The sequence below is a fragment of the Gigantopelta aegis genome, chromosome 15 (assembly GCF_016097555.1).
Source record: "Gigantopelta aegis isolate Gae_Host chromosome 15, Gae_host_genome, whole genome shotgun sequence".
Taxonomy (NCBI): domain Eukaryota; kingdom Metazoa; phylum Mollusca; class Gastropoda; order Neomphalida; family Peltospiridae; genus Gigantopelta; species Gigantopelta aegis.
This window is the reverse complement of record NC_054713.1, coordinates 31,880,149-31,896,593: the sequence shown is the minus strand read 5'-3', so window position 1 is coordinate 31,896,593 and position 16,445 is coordinate 31,880,149. Positions and strand designations below refer to the sequence as shown.

Genomic DNA, 16,445 nt, shown 5'->3' with positions numbered 1-16,445 from the left:
TGGTGACTGATGCCACTGTCATGTTTGAGTAGATTGTCTTCTACAAATGCAGTTAGGCGCTGAAAGAGATCTTCCGGTCTTTCCTCTGGCTGTAGTTGAATTTCATCAAAATCCAGAAAATGACCCCCGGTGGATTGGAAGCCAAAATGTAGGCGTATTGACTGCCAGGTGCAAGGCAGAGATGTGGATGTTTTGATTATGGTGTTGCGAGATATGATGGGGCAATAATTTGCAATTTGTCCCAACATCAAGTCTAAGTAGTTGCTTTTTTGTTGAGCTGTAAGACATTGTCTTGCTGGGATATGTTCACCATCGTCAGCGAAACCTCTTGTGGGTTCTGCACGGGACTTCTTATCCCACGTATATCCATCGGCCAGGAAACGGCTGAAGTTGGGATCGAGTGACAACGTGTACACTATATTTTGACGCCAGTTTTCGAATGAATTTACTGTTTCTACTTTTGTTAGAGACCATTGTTTTGGAGCACGGTGTGTCTGTGCCATGGTGTGTTGGTGTTGTAGAACTACGATGAAAGAATGTGTGTTACAGGCGAGCTAAACGTCGAACCGATCAGCTACGTGACGTAGTAAAACTATACAGGACAGCTTACGAGAAAGTCTGCTTGTGTTCAGACGCGTGGTTTCGATACCTGCTGCCACCACGCCAGTTAAGAGAAAAGTTGCCACCCTAATAGTTACTGATCGGAAACACAAACTTAGAAAGTAAAACACAACTTTACTTGACAAATACAAAAGGAGAAGGAAGAGTGAAAAACAAGGGCGATTACTTTCACCCAAAACACCTAGGGAGATAACTCCAACCAAGGTTGCCAACATAATATCTGGCGAATGTGCTCTAGTAGTGTCGTTAAACAAAACAAACAAACACCTATCAAAACTCCAGGTATGACTGAAGGCATGCGTATCAAGATTTCTTTTACTGTTTTATGAAATTTATTACAATATACCGATACGTACATAGTACAAGTGACGTAAACAAAACTGTCAGATTCATTGTTCAGATTTGCAGTCGAATTCGGCTGTAATTCCTGTCTGTTAGTCTGTACGTCCGGACTGGTTGGGCTTGCTGCAGTTAGACGCTGTAACTCTCTCGTCCGAATTTGGACTGCAGTTTGAACATCGGACCACAACCGTTGTCTTTTATCCAGATAATTCCGGACAATACGTCATGGTAGTGTGAATATGATACATAATTTTATGGTTATTTCCTTTTAAGATCACAGTGGATATAAGAAGAATAAAAAATGTATCGTCAGCGCGGCTGCGGTTTAATGGGATATGTTTGGAAAATGCATGTGGTGATCTCAGTTGGACATGGTGATTTTTACCACAAGATTATATCGGAACTTCCGAAATTAGTTTTATAAAAAGACAAAAGCTGTAATGACAATTTCAAACTGCAGTCCACATTTGGTGCGGGAGTTACAGCATCGTATTGCAGCAAGCCCAACCAGTCCGGACGTACAGACTAACAGACAGGAATTACAGCCGAATCTGACTGCAAGTTTGAACAATGAATCTAGCAGTTTTGTTTTCTTCACTTGTAATATGTACGTATATTGATTGTGACATTTAATACATTAGGTTATATTTCATTTTCAACTTTTGTTTTCTTTTTTTGTGCTTATATCCAATTAAGGTTCAAACACGCTGTGTTGGGCTAACACCTCAGCTATCTCGGCTGTCTGTCCAGTACAGTGGGTTAGTTGTTAGTGGTTAGTGAGAGAGAAGAGGGTGTAGTGGTCTTACACCTACCCATTGAGTCGTTAAAACTCGCTCTGGATGGGATCCGGAACCGGGCTGTGAACCCTGTACCTACCAGCCTTATGTCCGATGGCTTAACCACGACACCACCGAGGCCGGTATTAGGTTATAACCTAGTAGAATGGAGGTACACATTGTTCCATTGGTCCTGGTGGTTTATTTATCATTCCCTTTATTCTCAATCCCCTATCTACAAGTGTGTATCCAAACCCGATAACGTATTTCCATTATTGGCTGTAGCAAAGTTAAAGTCTGTTTTAGACACCACTAGAACACATTGTCAAACATTTGGTAATTTTGACACATAGTCTTAGAGAGGAAACCCGCTACATTGTTCCATTAGTAGCAACGGATATTTTATATACACCACCCAACAGACAGGATAGCAAATACCACGTCATTTTTATCACATGCCGTGGTGCTCTGGCTGGAACGAGAAATAGCCCAATGGGCCCACCGGCGGGGATTGATCCCAAACCGACCGTGCATCAAGCGAGCGCTTTATCACTGGGATACGTCCCGCCACCTGGCTCTAGCAGGTTTAGACTTTACATATTCAAGATTGAACAACTTATTTAAGGCTAAATTTGAATAATAATGCCGTGTGTTTATCAGTTTAATTATTTCATTTGACAGACTTATGAACTGTTGTTATAACTAAAATGGTTACAGAAAAAGTGTTCTAAATTTTTCGATTAATATATTTGAGACAAATATGTTATATGACATGATGAAATATTTGCTTCTCATTGTTTCATTTGATAATAGTGAAATGTATATAAACACTACCTCCACCCAAGTTTCATGTTATCAGCAAAACATGATGATGATGATGATGATGATGATGAGATGATGATAAAGAAGTTTTTTTATGATAGGACCATGATGAACCATAATGGTTTTATGAAAATATAATGGAACTCATTACTAAACTGCATTTATGTTTCTTGTAATTGTTTTCGATAATAAATCATGGAAAACGTTCTTTTCTATGCATATAAATATGATTCAAATTTTTATGACTAATCTGGTTAAATCAAAACAGGAATTTGGCTAAAAACATTAATTTAACTCACCGCTATACTGACGGGCTTATATCATTCAATAATAGCAAAACAACACATTACCTTCCATTGATTTACCCACCAAAGTTGGAAATAAGAGAAACTACTGAATTTATAAACTTGGTTTCATACTCCGAACCGTGCATAGATTCAGAACGACAATAGCCTCCAAACGGACGTAACAAATGAAAGGTGTTCTCATGACGGGTGCCACAGGTAGGACAGGACATGCTCATTAGTGGCGAACACCTGATATCATCACTGTTTCACCGGTGATTCGTAATTGCATGCCATCAAAGCAAAAAAAAGAATTGTATTTAACGATGCACTCAACACATTTTAATTACGGTTATATGGCGTCAGACATATGGTTAAGGACCACACCGATATTGAGAGAGGAAACCCGCTGTCGCCACTTCATGGGCTACTCTTTCCGATTAGCAGCAAGGGATCTTTTTATATGCACCATCCTACAGACAGGATAACACATACCATGGCCTTTGATATACTAGTTGTGGTGCACTGGCTGGAGCGAGAAATAGCCCAATGGGCCCACCGACGGGGATCGATCACAAACCGACCGCGTGTCAAGCAAATGCTTTACCACTAAGCCACGTCCCGTCGCTGTCTATAAATATATCCATGGAGTTATCTCTTGTGCAGGTTTACATTTGTTGCATCGGTCTTGAGAGTGATAACATTCACTAAATCACTTGTGTTTGGCTGTAGACAGGGCGATCCATTCTCCCCATATGTGTTTATTATTTGTCTTGAAATTCTAGCCGTACTGGTCTGATGTTTCTTGGACAATAATAAAAAAAATAAGAAGAAGAAGAAAATAAATAAATAAATCACTTGTCTTGCAGGTTCTCTTGTTGTGTTGGGAGTGACCGATGCCTGGGGACGTCGAGGACGAGGTGGACGTGGTGGACGCGGTAGACGATGTGGTCGTAAAGGATGACGTGTCGACGAAATCTCTAATATTAGCACGAGTAAGATAATTATAATCTATTTATCTTATTTGATATTCAGGGCCATATCTAGCCCAAAGGGAAAACGATTGGTCTCTTTATAATGTGTTGTACTGAAGCTATTGTGTGTGCTTTAATTACGTATGCCGCTCCCTTAAAATTGATTGGTCCTCCCTAAAATACACCAGCTGAGGCAGATTATAAGAGAAAAACACCATTGATAGTTATGTCCGTGGTAAACGATGGTGTAAGGTAGAGGAAGTGGCGAGATTGCAGCTTACGCATCTATGTCTGTCTGTCTCTCTGTCTCTCCCTCTCTCTATCTCTCTTTTTTTCCTCCCTCTCTCTCTCTCTCTCTCTCTCTCTCTCTCTCTCTCTCTCTCTCTCTCTCATATGTGTGTGTGCGTGTGTGCGTGTGTGTGTGTGTGCGCGCGCGTGTGTGTGTGTGTCCAATGAGCTCTGTCTAAGTATAGGCTTAGGTTTGTCAAGTCAGTCTTGTGATAGCAGTCTTCTTTCAAGCGGCGTTATTTGAAGGTGTCCTTGATAGTAACTGTTATCCTGTAGAAGAAGCACCTGGCAGTGATTTGTAGAAACCATCACAACCTTTCTCTGCCTTGTGCAAATATACGATTATGATTACCATCTCGGTTTTGTCGTTCAGGTTATAGCATGTGATAATATGTCTTTAATATTTCAGATTTCAACCTGGCTATGGAGTTTTGAAGAGATCATGGTGATCTACGACATCATATCTCATGTACAATCGCATGCGTGGATTATTCTATATGTTTGATAAACATACGAGTGCAATAAACTTAATACATCAATAATAGTTGTTATCTTGTGTTTCACTCCTTTCAAACAATGACGAGACATTCGCCAGAGAAATGGTATAAAAATGCAAACGAAAAAGCATAGCTCTCTAATAATAATATAGCAAAAGTTTTCTCTTGCTCAAGTTTAATCAAACAAACTGATTAAGTATCTAATATGAAATATAAAGGCCAATTTACAAAAGACAATGAGGTATCCTGGCGACAAGTCTAGACCGGCCGTCAGCACTGTATAGTCTGTTCAGCATACATCAAACGATTTACCGGCCTCGGTGCGTCGTGGTTACGCCATCGGTCTACAGGCTGGTAGGTACTGGGTTCGGATCCTAGTCGAGGCATGGGATTTTTAATCCAGATACCGACTCCAAACCTTGAGTGAGTGCTCCGCAAGGCTCAATGGGTAGGTGTTAACCACTTGCACCGATCAGTGATCCATATCTGGTTCAACAAAGACCATGGCTGGTGCTATCCTGCCTGTGGGAAGCGCAAATAAAAGATCCCTTGCTGCCTGTCGTAAAAGAGTAGCCTATGTGGCGACAGCAGGTTTCCTCTAAAAAAAAATACAGTCTCAGAATGACGTCCAATAGCCGATGATAAGATAAAAAATCAATGTCGTTAAATAAAACATCAATGTCGTTAAATAAAACAAACTTCTAACGATTCGAAACAAGCGATTGGTGACCGATGTTTTGTACTGCACCCTCTTTTCTCTCACTAACCACTAACAACTAACTCACTGTCCTGGACAGACAGCCCACGTAGCTGAGGTGTGAGTCCAGGACAGAGTACTTGAACCTTAATTGGATATAAGTACGAAAATAAATTGAAATGAAATGAAGGGTAATCTAAAGAAAATACGTCTCAAGCAAGCGCTCTACCGACTGAGCTAGCTCCCGTCCTTTATGCTGGATGATCTCAGTAAAACTGAAACCAGCAATCAGTGTCTTGTCTTCAAGATATAATATACAGTACTAGCTTTGAGGGGGAGGTTGTCTTCGAGATGTAATATACAGTACTAGCTTTGAGGGGGAGGTTGTCTTCGAGATATAATATACAGTACTAGCTTTGAGGGGGAGGTTGTCTTCGAGATATAATATACAGTACTAGCTTTGAAGGGGAGGTTGTCTTCGAGATATAATATACAGTACTAACTTTGAGGGGGAGGTTGTCTTCGAGATATATTATATAGTACTAGCTTTGAGGGGGAGTTGTCTTCGAGATATAATATACAGTACTAGCTTTGAGGGGGAGGTTGTCTTCGAGATAAAATATACAGTACTAGCTTTGAAGGGGACGTTGTCTTCGAGATATAATATATAGTACTAGCTTTGAAGGGGAGGTTGTCTTCGAGATATAATATACAGTACTAGCTTTGAAGGGGACGTTGTCTTCGAGATATAATATACCGTACTAGCTTTGAGAGGGAAGTTGTCTTCGAGATATAATATATAGTACAAGTCTTTGAGGGGGAGGTTGTTTTCCAGATATAATATATAGTACAAGTCTTTGAGGAGGAGGTTGTCTTCGAGATATAATATATTAAACTAGTCTTTGAGGCGGAGGTTGTCTTCGAGATATATAGTACTAGTCCTTGACGGGGAGGTTGTCTTCGAGATATAATATATAGTACTAGTCTGAGGGGGAATGTCTTCGAGATATAATATATAGTACAAGTCTTTGAGGGAGAGGTTGTTTTCCAGATATAATATATAGTACTAGTCTTTGTGGGGGAGGTTATCTTCGAGATATAATGTATAGTACTAGTCTTTTAGGGGGAGGTTGTCTTCGAGATATAATATATAGTACTAGTCTTTGAGGGAGGTTGTCTACGAGATATAATATATAGTACTAGTCTTTGAGGAAGAGGTTGTCTTCTTGATATAATATATAGTACTAGTATTCGAGGGGGGGTGAGGTGTCTTCGAGATATAATATATAGTACTAGTCTTTGAGGTAGAGGTTGTCTTCGAGATATAATATATACTAGTAGTACTAGTCTTTGAGGGGGGAGGGGCTTAGCCTGGATTTCTGCTGCTACTTTACATCCTTTAGGGCCCGCAGAGTGTATTTGAAAGTGGGGAGCACTGTCATTTCCATTTATTTTGGGGATGAAAAGGCCCATATCTGTTTTAGGGGTTCCCGAGAAAATATTTAATTTCATGTGTTCAAATACGATATTTTATTACTTTTGAACACACTAACAGGAACATGTGCGAGTGAATTTGTTCTTGACTCTGCCTATGCCCCCACCCCCTTTCCGCGGCCCTTGGCCTAGGCTGCTTTCACTATACACTATATATATATTAGACCCGTATCTAGGAATGCAGATAAAAAGACAATAGGATACAGAGAAATGGTATCTTCTTCGAGTACACAAAAATGACACTTGCAAAGCCGTACTCTGACACAAATCCTAAGCGGGGTTTACTATCTTTTAACGATTTATAACTAGTAAGCAAGACAAAAAGCGTATGAAGTGCCCGAGATGTTAAGGGTTCGGGAGCATACTCCTTGGGAAAATGTTAAAATTAGTCATTTTTCAACTATTTTTTTTACTATTTTAAGGATTGTTTACACTATTATAACCTGATAATGTTTGGGTTTTATTTAAGAATTGACTGCAATTATTTTTTGGTTCATGCAAGTATGAACCGAAAATACGATGTGCACACCGTATGACTCTGCGTATTCGAGATATGAAGAAAAAAAAGTAAGCACCTCTGGACCAATCAGATTGCCGTAAAGTGTATAGACGCAAAGGAAATTTAATTATTTATATATATATATATATATATGTATATCAATTTTTAAACATATTATTATTCAGATGGTGGGGGGGATGTGTGGGGTGTTTGTTTTGTTGGGGGGTTTTTTTTTTGGGGGGGGTTTGGGGGGGGGGGTTTGGGGGGGGGGGTTTGTTAGGTTTTTTGTTGTTGTTTTGTTGGGGGTTTTCGTTTGTTTGTTTAAGTTTTCATTTCTTGAGGTTGTTCCTGGCAGCTCCGAGTTAAAGTTTGTTTTGTTTAATAACACCACTACTAGCATGATTTATTCATCATCGAGTATTTTATGTCAAACATTTCATCATTTTGACTAGAGCAGAAGGGATATTGCTTGACATAGAGGGAAACTTGGAAAGCGACCTTTGAGATATAGCCTAAGTAGTGGTGCATCGAATAGAGTAAAATAACAGATACTAAAATAACGTTCTCTATAAACTTTATTTTAACGATTTTACATCCAACCGAGACATGTGACTGAAAAGTGTAACATCATAGATCACCATGACAACAGTGACTATCAAACCCATGACACCAGTTGAAATCTGAAAAAGAAGAAAACTTTACTATTACTGTTATTGTAACATATGATAAATTGCAGTCTGCAGGCTTGAATTATATTGTATTTTGAGTGCTTTTAATAATAAAATTAATAGTATCGTTGCGGCTTTTGTGTTAGCGAAATTTGGATTGCTAACTCGTGATTAAGACTACAAACAAACGTTTTATGACTTTCATTTCATTTCAACTTATCTTTGTGCTTATATCGAATTAAGGCTCTAGCACGCTGTCCTAGGCACGCACCTCAGCTATCTGGGTTGTCTGTCCAGGACAGTGAGTTGGTTGTTAGTGGTTAGTGAGAAAGAAGATGGTGCGCAGTGGTCTTACACCTACCCATTGAGCCATTAAAACTCGCTCTGGATGGGAGCCGGTATCGGGCTGCGAACCCTGTACCTACCAGCCTTATGTCCGATTGCTTAACCACAACACCACCGAGGCCTGTTTATGACTTTCAAAATATTCGTAGCCCTAGCTTATATGTTTTGGAAAAAGAAAGTAGATACTGTTTTATATTATTTACTTAACTTTTTCAAAAAAAGAAAAAAAGAAAAAAAAAACAATTTTCAAAACAGGAATATTTTTGTATTATTTACTTGAAATGACATTAGGCCTATGTGTGAATACCTATACTACTACTACTACTACTACTACTACTACTAATAATAATAATAATAATATATTTTATTTCAGATCAGTGATCCATAGAATATACATAATTAAACATCTGCCCGACACTGACTGGGTTTTCCTATAAACGGTCACAACACTATTACATTTCTACACATTAGAGCCATATTTAATTTTAAAGTGTCGATAAATAGTATACATGGATTATGATTTGCTTACTCTACCAACAGTTCCAGATTTCGGTGACACATTATCCCTTTCGTCCCCAACGGCGACCACAACATCCGACCACCCCTTCTACCACGTCCACCTCGTCCACGACGACCCCAGGCGTCGACGATTCCGAAATCAAACACGACCAGAGAACCTGCAATAGAAATGGCTTAAAGGTACAGTTTCAACCCAAACAAAATAGACACTAATGCTAGGATCAAACTGTCAACTGTCAGAGTGTCACGATGAAGTTGGCCAACTCGACGGTTGCGTTGTAATTCCCCATAACTCCCGATTTACGACGGGTGCGCTCAGATGAACAACTAATTGGTCGTAGAAGTCATATACGGCGAGAATCGAGTTGTAAGAGCGCTCAGACTAACAACTGGACAGTCGTAGAAGTCGTGAGCAGAAAGTTGGCAAACTTTGTGCTGGCAGTTGGTAGTTTGATACTAGCATTAGTTGTGTTAATGTGCAAACCTGTAACACATAGGGATAAAGTTATAATAGAGTGAAACAAGAGTATGTGACGTTGACACGCATACATTTTAAAAATATTTATAGCTCGTCTCCATAACCGATATTGGGGCGAGACAAAACCTAATAGTAAAACGCTCGTTCGATGCGCGGTCGGTATGGGATCGATCCCTGTCGGTGGGCCCATTGCGCTATTTCTCGTTTCAGCCAGTGCACCACAGCTGGTATATCAAAAGCCGTGGTATCTGTTATCCTGTCTGTTGGATGGTGCATATAAAAGATCCCTTGCTACTAGGGGAAAATATAGGAGGTTTCCTCTCTAAGACTATATGTCAAAATCACCCAATGTTTGACATCCAATAGCCGGTGATTAATAAATCAATGTGCTCTAGTAGTGTTACTAAAAAAATCCAATAAAAAAACACCTATCAAAACTAGTTACGACTGAAGGCATGCGTATCAAGATTTCTGTTACTGTTTTATGAAAACATTTACAATAATATACCGATACGTACATATTACAAGTGACGTAAACAAAACTGTCAGATTCATTGTTCAGGTTTGCAGTCGGATTCGGCTGTAATTCCTGTCTGTTAGTCTGTACGTCCGAACTGGTTGGGCTTGCTGCAATAAGACGCTGTAACTCTCGTCCGAATTTGGACTGCAGTTTGAAGATCGGACCACAACCGTTGTCTTTTATCCAGATAATTCCGGACAATACGTCATGGTAGTGTGAATATGATACATAATTGTATGGTTATTTCCTTTTAAGATCACAGTGGATATAAGAAGAATAAAAAATGTATCGTCAGCGCGACTGCGGTTTAATGGGATGTTTTTGGAAAATGCATGTGGTGATCTCAGTTGAAAATGGTGATTTTTACCACAAGATTATGTCGTAACTTCCGAAATTAGTTTTATAAAAAGACAACGGCTGTAATGTCAATTTCAAACTGCAGTCCACATTTGGTGAGGGAGTTACAGCATCGTATTGCAGCAAGCCCAACCAGTCCGGGCGTACAGACTAACAGACAGGAATTACAGCCGAATCTGACTGCAAGTTTGAACAATGAATCTAGCATTTTTGTTTTCTTCACTTGTAATATGTACGTATATTGTGACATTTAATACATTAGGTTATATTTCATTCTTAACTTTTTTTCTTCATTTTTTGTGCTTATATCCAATTAAGGTTCAAACACGCTGTGTTGGGCTCACACCTCAGCTATCTAGGCTGTCTGTCCAGGACAGTAGGTTAGTTAGATGTTAGTGAGAGAGAAGAGGTTGTAGTGGTCTTACACCTACCCATTGAGTCGTTAAAACTTGCTTTGGGTGGGATCCGGAACCGGGCTGCGAACCCTGTACCTACCAGCCTTATGTCCGATGGTTTAACCACGACACCACCGAGGCCGGTATTAGGTTATAACCTAGTAGAATGGAGGTATACATTGTTCCATTGGTCCTGGGTCATGTCTACTGGGGGTTTATTTATCATTCCCTTTATTCTCAAGCCCCTATCTACAAGTGTGTATCCAAACCCGATAACGTATTTCCATTATTGGCTGTAGCAAAGTTAAAGTTTGTTTTAGACACCACTAGAGCACATTGTCAAACATTTGGTAATTTTGACACATAGTCTTAGAGAGGAAACCCGCTACATTGTTCCATTTTATATTTTATATACACCACCCAACAGACAGGATAGCAAATACCACGTACTTTTTATCACATATCGTGGTGCTCTGGCTGGAACGAGAAATAGCCCCATGGGTCCACCGGCGGGGATTGATCCCAAACCGACCGTACATCAAGCGAGCGCTTTATCACTGGACTACGTCCCACCCCCTGGCTGTAGCAGGTTTAGATTTTACATATTTAAGATTGAACAACTTATTTAAGGCTAAATTTGAATAATAATTGTCGTGTGTTTATCGGTTTAATTATTTCATTTGACATGCTTATGAACTGTTGTTATAACTAAAATGGTTACAGCAAAAAAGTTAATTAATATATTTTAGACAAATATTTTACATGACAAGATGAAATATTTGCTTTTCAATGTTTCATTTGATAATAGTGAAATGTATATAAACACTACCTCCACCCAAGTTTCATGTTAACAGCAACACATGATGATGATGATGATGATGATGATGATGATAAAGAAGTTTTTTTTATGATAGGACCATGATGAACCATAATGGTTTTATGAAAATATAATGGAACTCATTACTAAACTGCATTTATGTTTCTTGTAATTGTTTTCGATAATAAATCATGCAAAACGTTCTTTTCTATGCATATAAATATGATTCAAATTTTTATGACTAATCTGGTTAAATCAAAACAGGAATTTGGCTAAAAACATTAATTTAACTCACCGCTATACTGACGGGCTTATATCATTCAATAATAGCAAAACAACACATTACCTTCCATTGATTTACTTACCAAAGTTGGAAATAAGACAAACTACTGAATTTATAAACTTGGTTTCATACTCCGAACCGTGCATAGATTCATAACGACAATGAAGGGTGTTCTCATGACGGGTGCCACAGGTAGGACAGGACATGCTCATTAGTGGCGAACACCTGATACCATCACTGTTTCACCGCTGATTCGTAATTGCATGCCATCAAAGCAAAAGAAAGAAATGTTTTATTTAACGACGCACTCAACACATTTTAATTACGGTTATATGGCGTCAGACATATGGTTAAGGACCACACAGATATTGAGAGAGGAAACCCGCTGTCGCCACTTCATGGGCTACTCTTTCCGATTAGCAGCAAGGGATCTTTTTATATGCACCATCCTACAGACAGGATAACACATACCATGGCCTTTGATATACTAGTTGTGGTGCACTGGCTGGAGCGAGAAATAGCCCAATGGGCCCACCGACGGGGATCGATCACAAACCGACCGCGTGTCAAGCAAATGCTTTACCACTGAGCCACGTCCCGTCCCGCCATCAAAGCTGTCTATAAATATATCCATGGAGTTCTCTCTTGTGCAGGTTTACATTTGTTGCATCGGTCTTGAGAGTGATAACATTCACTAAATCACTTTGTGTTTGGCTGTAGACAGGGCGATCCATTCTCCCCATATGTGTTTATTATTTGTGTTGAAATTCTAGCCATACTGGTCTGACGTTTCTTGGACAATAAAAAAAGAAAATAATAATAATAATAATAATAATAATAATAAGTCACTTGTCTTGCAGGTTCTCTTGTTGTGTTGGGAGTGACCGACGCCTGGGGACGTCGAGGACGAGGTGGACGTGGTGGACGCGGTAGACGATGTGGTCGTAAAGGATGACGTGTCAACGAAATCTCAAATATTAGCACGAGTAAGATAATTATAATCTATTTATTTTTTTAATATCCAGGGCCATATCTAGCCCAGGGGGAAAACGATTGGCCTCTTTATAATTTGTTGTACTTAGCTATTGTGTATGCTTTTGTTAAGTAAGTCCCTCCCTTAAAATTGATTGGTCCTCCCTAAAGTGCACGAGCTCAGGCAGATTATAAGACAAAAACACCATTGATAGTTGTGTCCGTGGTAAACGATGGTGTAAGGTAGAGGAAGGGGCGATATTGCAGCTTACGCATCTTAGTCTGTCTGTCTGTATGTATGTATGTCTCTCTGTCTGTCTGTCTGTCTCTGTCTTCTCTCTCTCTCTCTCTCTCTCTCTCTCTCTCTCTCTCTCTCTCTCTCTCTCTCTCTCTCTCTCTCTCTCTCTCTCTCTCTCTCTCTCTCTCTCTGTCTCTCTCTCTGTCTCTTGCGCTATTATTTTTTCTCTCTCTAGCCCTCTCTCCCTCTCTTCTCTCTCTCTTCTCTCTCTCTCTCTCTCTCTCTCTCTCTCTCTCTCTCTCTCTCTCGCACGCTCTCTCCCTTTTCTGTGTGTGTGTGTGTGTGTGTGTGTGTGTGTGTGTGTGTGTGTGTGTGTGTGTGTGTGTCCATTGAGCTCTAAGTGCAGGCTTAGGTTTGTCAAGTCAGTCTTGAGATGGCAGTCATCTTCCAAGCGGCGTTATCTGAACGTAGTGTCCTTGATAGTAACTGTCATCCTGTAGACGAAGCAATTGACAGTGATTTGTAGAAGCCACCACAACCTTGCCAAGATTCTCTTTCCACCGCCTTGTGCAAATATACGATTATGATTACCATCTCGGTTTTGTCGTTCAGGTTATTAGTCAGGTCAATAGAATTACACATTTGGCCTTCCATATGAATGAAACAAAGAAGCAAATGGTGATTTCACTGTTTTCAATGAGTTCCTTGACCCCTAAAACATGGGTGTAGACGCCATAATGGCCATTCTAGGGTAAATAGTAAGGGAGTTATAACTATCTTGGATTTGACAACTTGGTAGATTTTTATTATGATATTTTCCACATCCAATACTATCAGAAACAGTTGAAAAACCTTTTCTAGCAATTTTTTGGGGGTAGGGTGGTAATTTTTCATATATTTACCAGACTATATAGCATGTGACAATATGTCTTTAATATTTCAGATTTCAACCTGGCTGTGGAGTTTTGAAGAGATCATGGCGATCTACGACATCATATCTCATGTACAATCGCATGCGTGGATTATTTCATGTGTTTGATAAACATAAGTGCAATAAACTGAATACATCAATATAAGTCGTTATCTTGTGTTTCACTCCTTTCAAACAATGACCTGACATTCGTCAGAGAAATGGTATAAAAATGCAAATGAAAAGGCATAGCTCTCTAATAATAATATAGCAAAAGTCTTCTCTTGCTCAAGTCTAATGAAACAAACTGATTAATTTTAAGTATCTAATAATATAAAACTTAACGGCAATTTACAAAAGACGATGACGTATCCTGGCAAAAAGTCTAGCCCGAGTCTTCAAGCTGGACACGACTGGACAGGAGTGATCGTCAGCACTGTAGATTCTGTTCAGTATACATCAAACGATTAGAGACAAGCGATTGGTGGCATATTTGTTGTCTGATTAGCGATTCAAGACACGACACTAACCGTTGCCTCTAATCGCCTAATCATTAGGCTAATGTGAATTGGCCTTAAACTTCTTCTTTTTTTAAAGTAGCAGACCTTAGTTTCAACCCTTGAAAATGGACACTAGGTTTGATTAATCTACAAACCAGTAACACATATGGATCAAGCTACAATAGAGTAAAACAAGAGTCGGTGACTTTGAAATGGGGAAATATTCTTTAAAATAGATTAGAGCTCAACTTCATAACCGTTACTTCTCGGGCGTACGTGCGCTTTTATAAATATGAAATACGTGTATGCATTATGTGGTATTGGAAACTGAAACAAGCAACCCGTGACTTGTCTTCGATATAATATATAGTACTAGTCTGAGCGGGGAGGTTGTCTTCGAGATATAATAAATAGTACTAGTCTTTGAGGGTAGGTTGTCTTCGAGATATAATATATACTAGTATATAGTGCTGGTTTTTGAGGTGGAGGTTGTCTTCGAGATGTAATATATAGTATTAGTATTCCGGGGGGGGGGGGGGGGGGGGTGTCTTCGAGATATGATATCTAGTACTAGTCTTTGAGGGTAGGTTGTCTTCTAGATATAATATATACTAGTAGTACTAGTCTTTGAGGGGGAGGTTGTCTTCGAGATATAATATATAGTACTAGTCTTTGAGGAGGAGGTTGTCTTCGAAATATAAAATATACTAGTAGTACTAGTCTTGGGGGGGTGGGGGGGGGCTTGTTCTGGATTTCTGCTGCAACTTTACATCCATAAGGGCCCGCAGAGTGTATTTTAAAGTGGGAGGGGGCACTGTCACTTCCATTTATTTGGAGGATAAATTACATATCTTTGCAGGCCCATATCTGTTTTGTGGGTTCATGAGAAAATATTTAATTTCATGTGTCAAAATACGATATTTTATTACTTTTGAACACACTAACAGGAAAAAGTGCAAGGCAATTTTTCCTTGACCCCCCCCCCCCCCCCCCCCCCCGTCCGCGGCCCTTGACCTAGGCTGCTTTCACTATACATTAATATTAGAGCCGTATCTTGCTGGGGATGCAGATAAAAAGACAATAGGATACAGAGAAATAGTGTCTTCTTCGAGTACACAAAAGTAGCACTTATAAAGCTGTATCCTGACCAAAATCACAATCGGCGCTTACTATTTTTAACGTTTTATAACTAGTGAGCAAGATAAAAAGCGCACGAAGTGCCCGAGATGTTAGGGGTTCGGGAGCATGCTCCTTGGGAACATGTTAAAATTAGTCATTTTTAAAAAATATTTTTTTTACTAATTTTAAGGATTGTTTACACTATTATAACCTGATAATGTTTGGGTTTTATATATATATATATATATATATATATATATATATATATATGTATGTATATATGTATATATATATATTGTATATATGGTTATATGTATGTATGATATGTATGTATGTATGTATGTATGGATGTATATATATATATATATATATATATATCAGTTTTTAAAAACAATATTATTCAGATCGCTTGAAACTTGTCGGAAAGGGGTGGGGGGGTGGGGTTCTTTCTTTTTCTTTACTTAGAAGGCCTGAAACTATATTTTCTGCCATATGAATCGCAAAATTATTCATTGTTATATAACCCAAAAATTACATTTTAGATAAGTTGAGCACAAGTGTCCATTTGCCATATTCTATTTATATAAGAAACCATCTCCGTCGATTATTTAAAGGCAACGTACGGATTTGAGATGGAGGCATGCTCCCAAATGATTCCATCGCATTTCTTCTACCAAATATATATTTTCAAGTTTCCTTCCGATGATTGCACTCCATCAAAATGTGGCGTACCGTCAGTGTACATTGACAATGCTCACACTGAGGTGGAGGATCCTTCTTCAGAATATAGGAATGAGTTTGTATGACCGATGCTAGCACGACACAAGACGACTTGATCCTTCCTGCACCGCCTATAGGAGGATTGCCACTCTCCCAGAACTGCCTCGACAGAATGAAGCTTGTTCGCGACCGCATCTTCCCAATAATTTTGCCAAGTTGAAAAAATAATTCGGTTAATATTATGTTTTAAAAGCAGTGTAAGGCATACCAACTCTGGCATGAGGCAAATCCAAACCAGACTTGGCAGCTG

General features: G+C 39.2%; 2 long non-coding RNA genes across 2 annotated transcripts; both read left to right on the top strand.

Moving 5' to 3' along the window:
• Positions 1-1,449: 1,449 nt before the first annotated feature.
• LOC121390472 lies at positions 1,450-4,640 on the top strand. The gene is made up of 3 exons (XR_005960215.1): positions 1,450-1,570; positions 3,715-3,840; positions 4,517-4,640. It is a non-coding gene; the product is annotated as an uncharacterized LOC121390472 (long non-coding RNA).
• A 5,659-nt stretch (positions 4,641-10,299) lies between these two features.
• On the top strand, positions 10,300-13,947 carry LOC121390267. The gene is made up of 3 exons (XR_005960187.1): positions 10,300-10,413; positions 12,537-12,662; positions 13,830-13,947. It is a non-coding gene; the product is annotated as an uncharacterized LOC121390267 (long non-coding RNA).
• The last annotated feature ends 2,498 nt before the right edge of the window (positions 13,948-16,445 follow it).